Raw genomic sequence first — 12663 nt, 5'->3', positions numbered from 1 at the left:
TCATGCTCAAAAAGCATTTAGTTCTCTCCACAAACTGCAGAGAGTCCAGGCTAGCTAGCCTGGATGTATGCAGCTGAGTTGCAGTGCAGATACCCTCAAATAGATGCAGAATTCCACCTGGAATATCTTAGTGAAACTTCTCTCTCCTCCAACTACCCCTCCAGAGGAGCTTAGTCCTGTGCTGATTCTGTGCCATGTTTGCCAGCCTGATGTGGGCATTTTACAGAAACAGACAAATCTCTAATGTAATCAGATGATTTCACTAATGCAGCGTACTACTTCCTTAGATATCTGTATGCTACATTTGTGCACTCCTGTTATAGTAAGTAGGAATTTGACATTTGATTTTCCTAAGCATTTGGATAAATTAGAGTTGTTTAGTATATAAGGCATCCTTGCAATTTACAAATTTACAACATAAGGACTAAATGAGTTCCACAGTATCCTGGGTAGAAAGCTTGAAGGCAGCTGGGATAAGCCAGAGCTAGATCATGATAAAAAATATATATGTGTGTGTGCAGTTGAATCAGTCAATACTGTGAAAGGATTGATCCAGAATATACTATAGCAAATGTATTTAAGAATCAGATTAAATGTTCTTTGATCTGCACTGACCACACCATATGAGGTTCTTTGAATTACAGTTTCTCTAAGGCATTCCACATCATCCCTGTTTGCAACTTTAAAAGGTCTTTCTATTTATTCAGGGTCATACCTAAGGAAGTAATCTAGATGTTAGGAGTTAAACAATTCTGTTTCTGAATTGAGTCCTAGATCTCTGCATCAACAACTGAACTGAGTCCTAGACTTCTGCTCACTTGAACAGAAGCCTTATATATAATCCTATATGACTGAAACCTACAGAAAACAAGACAAATTCTTCCTGAAGTTTGAGGAATTAAATTACGTTCTAGTCCACACATGTAATAAAACCTTACAGTTTGCTAAATCTGCTGTGCATACACCAGATACATCACCCTAGTATCCAACAAATAAAACAGGAGTGTTATGAGAATTTAAATAAGTGTAGAAAAGGTAAAATAGAATGAAAAACACATGAAGAAGGCTTTAGACTTCATTTGCCTTGGAGTAAAAATAACAGCTTTAAACTAAAAAGGGGTAGATTTCAAATCTTATTTTGATATTAGTAAGAAATTCTTAACTGTTAGAGTGGTGAGGAACTGGGAAGGATATAAGAAAGTCCCTTCCAACTGAACTGCTATTTTAAATGTTTATTTGACAGTTTTGTGTATTTTTCTCTGTAAAGAATTTTCTGTAAAATATTTCCCTTCTGCTCTTGTATTGAAATCTTTCCTTTCTAAAATTGAGTCACAAGCAAGTTCTCCCTGAAGAAGTTTTATGAGATTGTCATTGTTTTACCGAAGATATTTTTAGATTAGAGAATTTTCACATTGCATAGGAAATCTTTTTTCATTCTTTAGTGCCATTAGCATTTGATTCCAGTCTTCTTCATATTTCTGTTTACATTTTTTTTCTTTTTTATTTTTTTTTTACTATTAACAAAGAGATACCAACACTTTAGAGAAATCAAGTATTTAAACAAAATCTAGGCAATAACTATGCCAAAAGTAAAGGAATCAGAAAGTGAAGTGGAATTAAGAATATGCAGGCTAAAAGATGGATTAAAGACATCTAAATCTCTCAGGTAAACTGGGAGAGAAAGCAAATGAAAAGGAAACACTACTCTGGAAAGAATAAAGCATGCAACATTTTGAAACAAGCAGAAGGGTGAGGAAAAAAAAGTAAAAAACAAAACAACAAAAAAAAAAAAGTAAAGCACTTGTACTGTTTTGAGTGCTATGGAAGGCATGCTTCCTCTTGGCTCTTGAAAATCTAGGCTTCCAGGTATCCGGACTGACATGTCATTATTCAAAGCCAAAATTAATGCATTTAGTTTGAAATAAAATGAAGAAAGTCACTCATTCTCCAAAATAATTCAAATACACAAAGGTATAACCTTGAAAACTTAGTTTGTGTTAACTTGGTGTTAAAAGTCAAAAGGGATTTTTAATACACACTTTTAAGCTGGGTGATAACTATTTCATTAAAAAATGTGATATTTACACTGACACCTTTTTACTTGGAAAATTAAGATTTTTTCAACACAACTCCGTGGAAGTAGTTTTATAAATAAGTGTTCTAGAAAACTGTGAACTGGTGACTGACTACTGTGAAGTCAAATTATCATTGATACAATAAAATTATATGTTTGTTTACTTTTTTCTTAAGAAAATGTTTAGGAAAAGAACTGCATATTTAAACTACAGCATATTTATTGTCTCAAAGAACATTTCCTGATTGTTCTTCAATGTCTTTAACCAACTGTATGTAGATAATTCATGAAAAAAGGTTCTTATCATTGTTACATATTCTTTTCATTATCGATGTTGTTATTACCTACTTATTCATTCACTAATTAGTCTTGAATGAGTTGACAAAATAGCACTGAAAAGAGATGGTGTTTCATTCAAGTTACATAAGTGTATTTCTTTCTCTTACAAGTTTCCAGTCTTTTCAGGATGATGTGAAGAAGTCTTAAAGAATATATAGCATCATAAAGGTTACAGTTCATCAGGTTAATAATGATTTGTATTGTTAGATTGATGCCATAGAGAATATCTGCTTAGGACGAAGATGAAATCAAGCTTCAGATTGTTACTGGGCTTACTTTTGCAACGGAGACAGAATTGTCTTGCACTATGTCTTCCCTCGCTATAATCTCTGTCTGAATCCCAAGAGAAAAAAACTCATCTTGCTAACTAATTAGATTATATCAATGCAATTTGGCTCTGCTCTTCATAAATAGTATCTCAGAAAACATGCAGTGCTATTTCTGTGATTTGCTGTGTGCAGTCCCATGCTATACTAGTGTTGAGAATGCTGAGATCAATTCAGTTTATGTGTTTTGTAAATTTTCTAAAGTGAAAGGTCAGTGTTTTGCCACGCTAGAATCATTAAATATAAGTTTGAATAGAAATAATATGTACTCCTGGAATAATAAAATCTATTTCCTTTCCAGCTTTTTTAATATTCATAACTTTTTTCTTTTTTTTTTTTCTATTTTTTTTATGTGGAATTCATATGATTATATGTGAGTCCATGACAAGCCTCATGTAACCCCCAAAACAGAATTTGCAACCAACCTATGATTAATACATCTGGCAATTACACAAGAGACAGTAAACCTGAAGGGGAAAAGCACTTCTCAAGAAAAACAACTTAATTACATATCAAAATTAATTAAGACACACCTGTCAGCAGTTGGGTTTTTTGTTTGTTTGTTTGTTTTTGTTTTGTTTTTTTTTTTTTTTAAACAAGAATTTGATGCAGTGAGCTTATTCCACCGTGGCAGCTGTCTATAATGTCTGTAATGGTGTTGTGCACAGAAATGAAAAGTGTGGAAAAGGTAGCTCAGGGGCTGATAAAATCATCTTACACATAAGGTTTAGTTTTAGCTGATAATCCTACAAGTTTATTTGCTTATTCTCTGGAAATGAACCCTTATTATTTTAGTGCTTACAATTTGTTTGGTTGGTTTGTCGGTTTTGCCTGCTTGTTTCCGGAAATTTGCCAGTACTAAAAGATTCCATTCTTTTTGAGGAAGTTCTACTTGACCCATTTCATTTGAAATTGTTGATGAATAGAAATTGTCCTTTATTGTTGGTTCTTTCGAAGCAATTTTTCTCAGTTGAAAAACAAACAAACAAACAAACAAACAAACAAAACACTCTATGGAGATAAGTTTAAGTGGAAGCCCTTTACAAAGAACAATTAGGTCTAACCTCCTTTTTTACTCACAAGTGTCATTGGTTCAGATGTTCAGTGCTGCAGTGGCTTAGTGATGTGTCAAAGACATGGTGTTGCCATGCCTCTGTGTACAGGAAACATACCTGAAGGTATTGGTTGATGCTTGGCTAAACGTGAAGAAGCAATTTACTCAAGTGGCAAAGAAAGTTAATGGTATCAGAAATAGTTTTGCCAGCATGAGCAGGGAAGTGATCATCCTTCTGCATTCAGCCCTGTTGAGGCCGGACTTAGAGTACTGTGTTCAGTTTTGGGGCCCCCACTGCTACAAAGACATTGAGGCCCTGGAGCATTTTCAGAGAAGGGCTACAAATCTGGTGAGGGGTCTGGAGCACAGGCCTTATGAGGAGAGACTGAGGGAGCTAGGATTGCTTGCCTGGGAAAAAGAAGGCTGAGGGATGACCTTATGGCTCTCTACAATTACCTGAAGGGTGATGTTGGCGAGGTGGGAGTTGGCCTTTTCTTCCATGTAACTAGTTATAGGACTAGAGGGAATGGCCTCAAATTGTGACAGGGTAATATGGGTTGGGTCTTAGGAAATACTTCTCCAGGAGAGTGATCAGGTGCTGAAACAGGCTGCCCAAGGAGGTGGTGGAGTCACTGTCCCTGGAAGGATTCGAGAAATTTTTAGATGTTAGGAACATGGTTTAGTGGGAAATATTGGGGACAGGATGGACTGGATGATTTTAGAGGTATTTTCCAACCTTGGTAATTCAATGATTTTATGACCCTATGCATACATCCTAACTCTGTACAAGCAACTGGAAAAGTCATAGGGCTCATCACATTTTGAAGACAGTGATTTCAGACTCCCTTGTTTATTCCATTCAGAGAAGATTCAAGGAGAATTGCTGGCTGGTGAAGACATATGTGATGAATTTAGTGCTCCTTGCTCCAGCTTCTTGACATTCTGCTGCTCTTGACTGAGGTCCCTGGAAAAGCAATCAAGTATTTCCACTAAGTAACAGAAACACTGTGATGTACTCATATGTTTCTTCAAAGATACTGAGCATGCAGTGTGATTGTAACTGAAATGCTAAAGCTCAGTTAAATTCTATAGGGAAAAAGAAAGTGCAGTACCCTAAGAAAATCTTCCCCAGCCTTCAGAGTAAGCTCCAGTGGGTTCTACTTCCATATCTGCTAGACCATGCAGATTATTTTCCTTTTACAAACAACGACAATAGACAAGCAACTCATTTCACCCACTAGTCAGATTAGTGACAGGATTTTAAAGGTCTAAGTAAAAGAATTCAGTTTGCTGATCTAAGGAACAAGTTTTCTGTTATGAAACTCCTTTAAAAACTGTATGGAACAACAAATGAATATAAAATTATATAGATGACAAATGATTAAAGTAAACTAAAAATAAAGTAAGATTTTTTTTTCCTCTCATTTTCATCACTGTGTAATTTGTCACATTACTGTAAACAGATAGTATAAGCATCAGTTCTTTTCTCTTGTATTTGCTATATATATAGGAATGTTGCTTTTAATGTAGTGCCTCCTATGTATTTACATGATAACTACAACAGATGCAAAGAGCAAGATTATACTGTTTGACAGGACAAAATCTCTGCAACAAAACACTGTTCTTCGGTATAGTCACCACTATTAGTCATCCATTTTTACCAGCTATAGCAAGGTAGCCTGCATACTATGCTTGTAAAACTCTGCATGGCCACCAAGAACATGTTGATGTAAGATGTTTTTCCTTCATGTCACTGTTGCCATTGCTGAAATGCAGCACTCATTGTCTCACTGTGCTCACATTCAGCAAGTCAATGAATGTCAGGGGGTGATTTTTTTCCGCGTAGGAGAACTCTATGACACACCTTTGCTACATATACACTTCCATTTCAGAAACCATTTTGTCAGAGTGCCTCAGTGCTGCCATCTATCACATGGCAACAGAATGTAATGGAGTATTGGCGGGAAGGTTCACCCCCAAGTGCCATATAACTAACATCCTCCTCTGACATAGAGGGTCAATGTAGTAAAATAAGAGGCATTACTTTCAGATCAGCCTTGCATATTAAATAGAAAATAAGCTAATTGTAATTCTAAAACCAACTCTGACATCACTACTTGCCCTTGTGTATTATAATGTATGGACCCAAATCTGTGGTTCTTAATTGAGCAGAACTGCCATTGAAAACAATAGGATTTCATTTGATTAAAGACTGCAAAATACATCCCCATGTGTGCACTTCTTTGTTCATGGTTTGTCAGACAGTAAGTCATGCAAAAGCTCTTTTTAATTACATTTTCAGATGGTGACATAATTGGTTGGAACAATCAATATCTTTCTTGATTCCTGAAGGTTAGACTTTCCAAATGAGACCACCATCATTTTGAATTCTAAAATTCTAAGAATATTTACTATCACTTTCTTTCAATCAATGGAAAATAAGACACAAAATTTATATTTTACAGCTATTTTGAGTTTGTCAGAATAATCCAAATATTTGAAATGTATCATAGCTGCTACCTCATTTTAGCATAAGTTTAACAAACAGTATGCTCCTTATGAAAATTGCATAGTGCCAGTACTAAAGTCTCACCTAGTATCATATGAACTATACATACAAGATAAACAAGCATTCTTGGAATTTTCATGAATTGATGTTTTGTAGTGGTCCTGTTCTCTAGGGAAAGAAAGAATCTGAAGAAAGTGGCTAAAAAGCACCAGAGAAACACACTTAGAAAACCAGTAAAAATATATTAATAATCAGATTCTCCTCCTAAGAAAAACAACCTCAAGTATCCTGTATTTTGCTCACTTTTTGGGGTCAACAGTACCAATAATATAAATTAATAATTTTGATTGACAGAAATCTAAGAGGAAAATAGCAAAAGACATAAATGCTATTTGTTCTTCTGTTCCCAAGCTATCATGCAAATTGAAAAATGATCCACTAATGCAGTCTAGTCCAGGCCAGTGCATAAGATCTTTTATTTTAAATTATTTGGTACACACAGACTAAAGTATAGCTTACTGTAAGCGAATTGTTTGAAAGCACTGAGATTTTTAAACTAGAAAAGCAAATTGAAAGCGGATGGTGGGGGGGGGGGTGCGGGGGAGGTGGGGGGCAGGGGGTGGGGGTGGATCTATATTCATTCTCTCATGTCTCTTAGAAGACTAATCCTACTGAGATGAAAATGAAGAACAGCTACCTCACATCCCTGAAGAGACCATGTTTGCACCTTTAGTCTGTGTAGCTTATTGACGGAATTCAGTGTACAGAGATTGATGTTAAAGCATTTAGATATTTTCTAGATTATACTCTGGATAAATTTAAACTTTTCAAAGTGATCTTATTTAACAAGTGGAAATTGTTTGAAAATCTAATAAACAGTAGTTGCAATTATTTTTCAGTAGCAATCACTTAACTGTTGTGTAAATTATGTACTCTACTTAATGACTTGTGGGTTGTGTTAACAGTAATGTGGTCCAGCAGAATGTCTTTTGTAATGCACATTTGTAGACACAGTGCAATAAAATATGCATCCAAAACTGAATATTAGTCCCTCTCTCATGTGAAGGGAAACCTCACATAAGTATGGTAGTATAGAAAATTATGCTTCTGAAATGCTGTATTCGTTGCTGGTGCCACCTATTTCTCAACACAGACTTACAAAGGTAGTAGTTTGAAATAATTAAATATACAATTGAGGAATAATCTTTCCTACCTCTTACACTCCTCTATCCATTATTACAGTTACTAAGTCATAGGAAAGCATATGCAAGTTGAAATCTAGGGCTCGCTGTAACAAGTAACTGACCTCAGAAGACAACGATTTTCCCCTTAAAATGAAAAGGCCGTTACTATCTGTATTTCTAGAACTGTTGCTGCAAGGCAAATGTCTCTCTCTCTCTCTTTTTTTTCTTTTTTTCTTTTTTTCTTTTTTTCCTTTTCTTTTTCTCATAATTGTGCTGCTAGTTTTAATTCCAGTGTTAATATATAAGGTTGTAAAGATTGTCAGTCTAGTTTATCAGTTGTTAAATATAACAAAGAAGCAGAATCAGAAATACATTGCACTTTTTGTTGGTTATGATGATAAACAGACCTTACTTTCACAAACTGATGCATAAAACTATATACTACATTTTAATTAATACCTGAAAGGATGAGGTCTAAAAGTGCTGCCTTTGAGTTACTCTAACGTATGTGACACTACAGCCAAAAATTTGGATTTGTATGGGAAAATGAACATCAGGTGCATAAATTAAACTAAGTCCTAACAGAATGCAATTGGAATCAACTTCAGTTACAGTGTTTAGTAGGCTTAGAGAAGAAGCACAGATTCATTGTATGGTTAAGCAATGAATAATACCTATACACCTACTGTAATGTTCTCAGGACATATGCATATCAAAGATGTGATCAGAAATTGTTTGTACTGTATTGCTTCACGGTAAATGAACAGCTAATTTGTAGTAAATATACAACAAAGATATAAAGATGCTTACATATGATTACACAGGACATAAATGAGTGTCATTTTCAAAAAGAAAGTTCATTCTAGCAACAGAAACAAAAAGAAAAAAGGAAAAAGAAGCAGTATGGAATAAGATACAGAACAGAAGGGTCTGTCCAGTAAATTGAGAGCTCTGCAAATGTTCAGGCAAAGAACAAAACTTAAAAACTAGCAGATAAGAACTTATAATACTGCTAGGCTAAATTATGGCATACTAGCTAGGGATCAGCACAAAAGTTTTTGAAATTTCAAGGGGAGGTCCCATGGGATGTTGACATAATGTACCAATAGCACACAGCCCAGTACTACCATATAATAATTACCTGCAAGAAGTTCAGACTGGGTCTACAGCCTTCACTGTATTGCCTCAAGCCAATTATAAAATTATTTACAGTTTTCTGGCACATTTTCCTTGCTTTACAGAAACAGTGGGTACTCTTCATAATCAAGGTGAGAAGAAGCTTTTTGGGCTGAGATAGGGTATGCTGATATAAAGCAGCATTAAGCAGTCATTAAAGGTCAGATTAACTTCACTTAAATTTAGACTCCTGAAAGTTTGCACATAGCCTAAAGTTATCACCTGATGTAGCTGGTGGAGGGAAGCAACATATACAAAGTAACTCACTCTCGGTACCTTAACATGTCTCATAGTGAATTGCTGCAATAAGGGTGAATTGCTGGGATAAGCTCTCTTTATCACTCTCATTATAGATTTAATAAACATGAATGCCACCCTCCTGGATCAACTTAGCACAGGTTTGAATCACAAGATCAAGACTGAGCAAGAGGTTCAACCTGCAGCTGTCCTCAGGAACAATCTAAAGGTAAAAGTGGCACTACACTTGTCATCTTTCTATACAGATACTCATCTGCTCATCTGAAGATTATGCCCTAGGTGTTTAAATTCAGTATGCTGTTCTTTGCACATTGTGAAACCTGTCCAACTGTCACAGTAAGACTTGTCAGACCAACCTTTGAGCAAGGTTCTTTGTTTTGTAGTTTTTATTATATTAATTCTGAAAGAGAAGAAGAAGTTAATTCCACTATGAGAAAATATTTATTTTCTGGATTTTTAAAAATAAACTTATTGTAGGAAATTATAGTGAGGAATTGACTTTCATATTTTATTAGACATCAGACTGACATACACTCCCTAACAAGACAGAAAAATAGAGATGAAATATGTAACCGTTACTTAATGAATTTGTTACTGTCATTCCCAAAGTGTAGTGCAAGACTATTTTAATTTATTCTCATATATATAAGATAAAATGCCAGAGTTCAATGAAATTATTGGAATACTACTAACAATATAATATATAAAAATATGTATACCTACACATATATATGATATAATAAAAGACAACAAAACCAGTGCTTATGTGCCTGAACTGTAAATTCAAATAAACTTGTGTGTCATAGAATCACAGATTCATGGAATATCTCAGATTACAAAGGATCCATAGAAATCATCAAGTCTAACACACAGTCCAACACTCAGGACCACACACAACCATCCAAAATTCAGACTGTGTGACTAAGAGCACTGTTGTCATGCGTTTATGATTTTTGTTATTGGTATTACATGGTGGAATTGTTGGCATCTGTTCAGGTGCTTCTTGAACTCCTCAATCTTGGTGCCATTTCTCTGGGGAACCTCTTCCAATGTATAGCCATCCGCTTGTTGAAGAACCTTTTCCTAACAACCTAAACCTCCCCCATTGCAGCTTCTTGCCATTTTCTTGGGTCTTATTGCTGGTCACCAGAGAAAAGCCCTGATACAGTGCTGTAAGCTGATATAGTCTCCCTTCAGTTTACCCTTCTCTAGGCTGAACAAACCAAGGAACATATATGTCTTGTTCTCCAGACCCTTCACCATCTCTGTCACTCTCCTTTAGATACTCTCTAATAGTTTTATGTCCTTTTTGTACTGTGGCACCCAAAACTGCACACAGTACTCAAAGTGAGGCTGCACCAGTGCAGTGTAGAGCAGGACAACGATTTCTCTTGTCTGTCTAGCAATGCAGTACTTGATGCACGCCAGGGTGTGGTTGGCCCTTTAGTCTGACAAGACACAATGTTGACTTGTTTTCAATTTACTGTCAACCAAGACACCCAGATGCCTTTCAGTGGGGCTGCTTTCCAGCATCGCGTCCCTCAGTCTGAGTATAGTCAGGATTACCCCTTCACAGGTGCAGAATCTAGTATTTATTCTTGTTCAGCTTTATGTGGTTGATGATTGCTTAGCTCTGTAATTTGTCCACATCTCTCTGCAAGTCCTCTCCACCCTCAGTGGAGGCAACAACACCTCCTCATCTGGTCTCATCAGCAAACTTGCTCAGAACATCTTCGGATCCTATATTTGAATCATTAATGAAAACATTAAAGAGAACTGGCCCTCAAATAGAACCATAGGGAACCTCACTACTGACTGGCTGCAAGCCTGTTGTCGCCCCACTTACCAACACTGATCCCTGATACCTTTAAAAGCTCTTTCCCAAGAGACCTCACTAACTGTTTCCCTGAGCAGCTTGAAGTTTACTCTCCCCATCCAGGGTTGAATTTATGGTGGCAGTTTTGCTCCTATAACCAAAGATTTTAAATCTGACTACTCCATGTTTGATATGGCCAAGATGGCACCAGTTGCCTTTTCACCCACAAGAATTTATCCATTTACAAGTAACAGATTTAGGAGGGCATCATTCCTTTCTGGCCTGTTTAATATCTGTATTGGGAAAAACAAACCATGAAGATGTCTTTGGTGTCTTCTGGACCAGTTTGTGTCAGCTGTATGATGTTCCCATTTAGCCTCTCTCAAACTTAAGTCAGCAAGTGAAAGGTGTGTACAGACCAGCCCCTCCATTACGTAGAGCCCTCTCCATTACACTCACTGATTCTCCTGTCCTTCTTGTCTCTTCTAAAGAGTCTGTAAACATTCATCGCAGCATGCCAGCCACGATTCATTCACTTATGCTTATGATGTCATAATTCTGGATGTGAGCCAAGGTTTCTAGCTCTTCTTGCTTGTTCCTCATGCTGTGTGCACTGGTGTAGAAGCATTTCATATGGTCTTCTTACCATCTCATAGTGTTCTCACTGGCAGGCCTGTTTTTATTCTTTTATCCCTTCAGGTCTATTTCAAAGCCCTATTAATCATCCCTGATAACTCCTGTGCAAAAATCTTTTTCCCGCTCTGAGAAAAGCACAGTGTATCAGGCACCAGCAGGCCTGGACAATCACTTTCTTGACCTTATTTTATTTCCCTGTACTGTATTCTACTAACTGGTGTCATACAAGGTTTTTAGGTATGTGGAAACAGCATAAATCAGCTGTTAGAAAACAATTATTTCATGCAAGCTCCAACACTGAGGTTTTTATTTTATTTTAAAGGCTTATCTGCATGACAAAGATACTGAGAAACTAATATTGTGACTACAAAAAATTGATAATAACAAATAACTGCTACATTTCTGGTATGTATACTACCTCCAAAGAACCATTTCTGCATCTCTGACATTTTCACTTACAGTGAAATTCTAGAATACTTCTTTTAATAAAGCAGAACAGAAAATTCCCCAAACTCTCTCAGCAGTGCTCTTAGCTCTCTAACTGCTTAGTATCTGAGTCTTCCAATGGATTTGATAGCTATTGGACTGAATGAATGTCTGGAAAAACTTTTCCAGTGTTTATTACATATCATAAAACAGTCGGTTAAAGTCAGTTGAACTGACAGTGTTTCATGCATAAGACAGATACTGACTGAAGTAATGCTAGTCTCACTCTTGACCAATGTATCTCACAGATCTGAAGGCTTTGCGATCGTTAATGGCTTTATGATCTCTCGCCTCCAACTGAAGCAGTAGTTAGACCAATTACCAAGTGACACCAAGGTGGTAGCGTGGTAAAATGGCGATTTATTGAAGCACACACAACCTTATATAACCTACGTCCATTTTGTCTATGCCTAATGTGTTACACGTAGCAAGATTCTTCCAGAATATGGGGAAGGGCTGGTCACGTCACATCCTGATAACATCCCCGTATTTCGCCTAATACAACACAGATCAAAAGCAAGAACTGAGACAGCTTCTCAGAAAATTTGCTTTTAGTGTGACCTATGGAGATAAATTGAATACACTTGTGAAAATTTATTAAGAACTGGGGCCTGAGTTACTCTTTAATAAGTTGATTATTCTGAATGATGTTCTTCTCTCAGACTTTCACAAAAATAAAACTGATGATGACTCTACTTAAAGATTTTAACTTGTTCTGTAGCCCATATTTCTGCTGACCAAGACATGCAGATGTAGGCACGCCAGTAGAGAATTTGACATTGATTCTCTTTCATCTGCTTTCCTC

General features: G+C 36.3%; 1 long non-coding RNA gene across 1 annotated transcript; it reads right to left on the bottom strand.

The window, feature by feature from the left end:
- Positions 1-4627: 4627 nt before the first annotated feature.
- LOC116653542 lies at positions 4628-11282 on the bottom strand. The gene is made up of 2 exons (XR_004307603.1): positions 11196-11282; positions 4628-4757 (listed from the first exon to the last, which is right to left on the bottom strand). It is a non-coding gene; the product is annotated as an uncharacterized LOC116653542 (long non-coding RNA).
- Between the last annotated feature and the right edge of the window lie 1381 nt (positions 11283-12663).

This window comes from Coturnix japonica, chromosome 1 (genome assembly GCF_001577835.2).
Source record: "Coturnix japonica isolate 7356 chromosome 1, Coturnix japonica 2.1, whole genome shotgun sequence".
NCBI lineage: Eukaryota > Metazoa > Chordata > Aves > Galliformes > Phasianidae > Coturnix > Coturnix japonica.
This window is presented reverse-complemented; position numbering and strand designations above follow the sequence as displayed.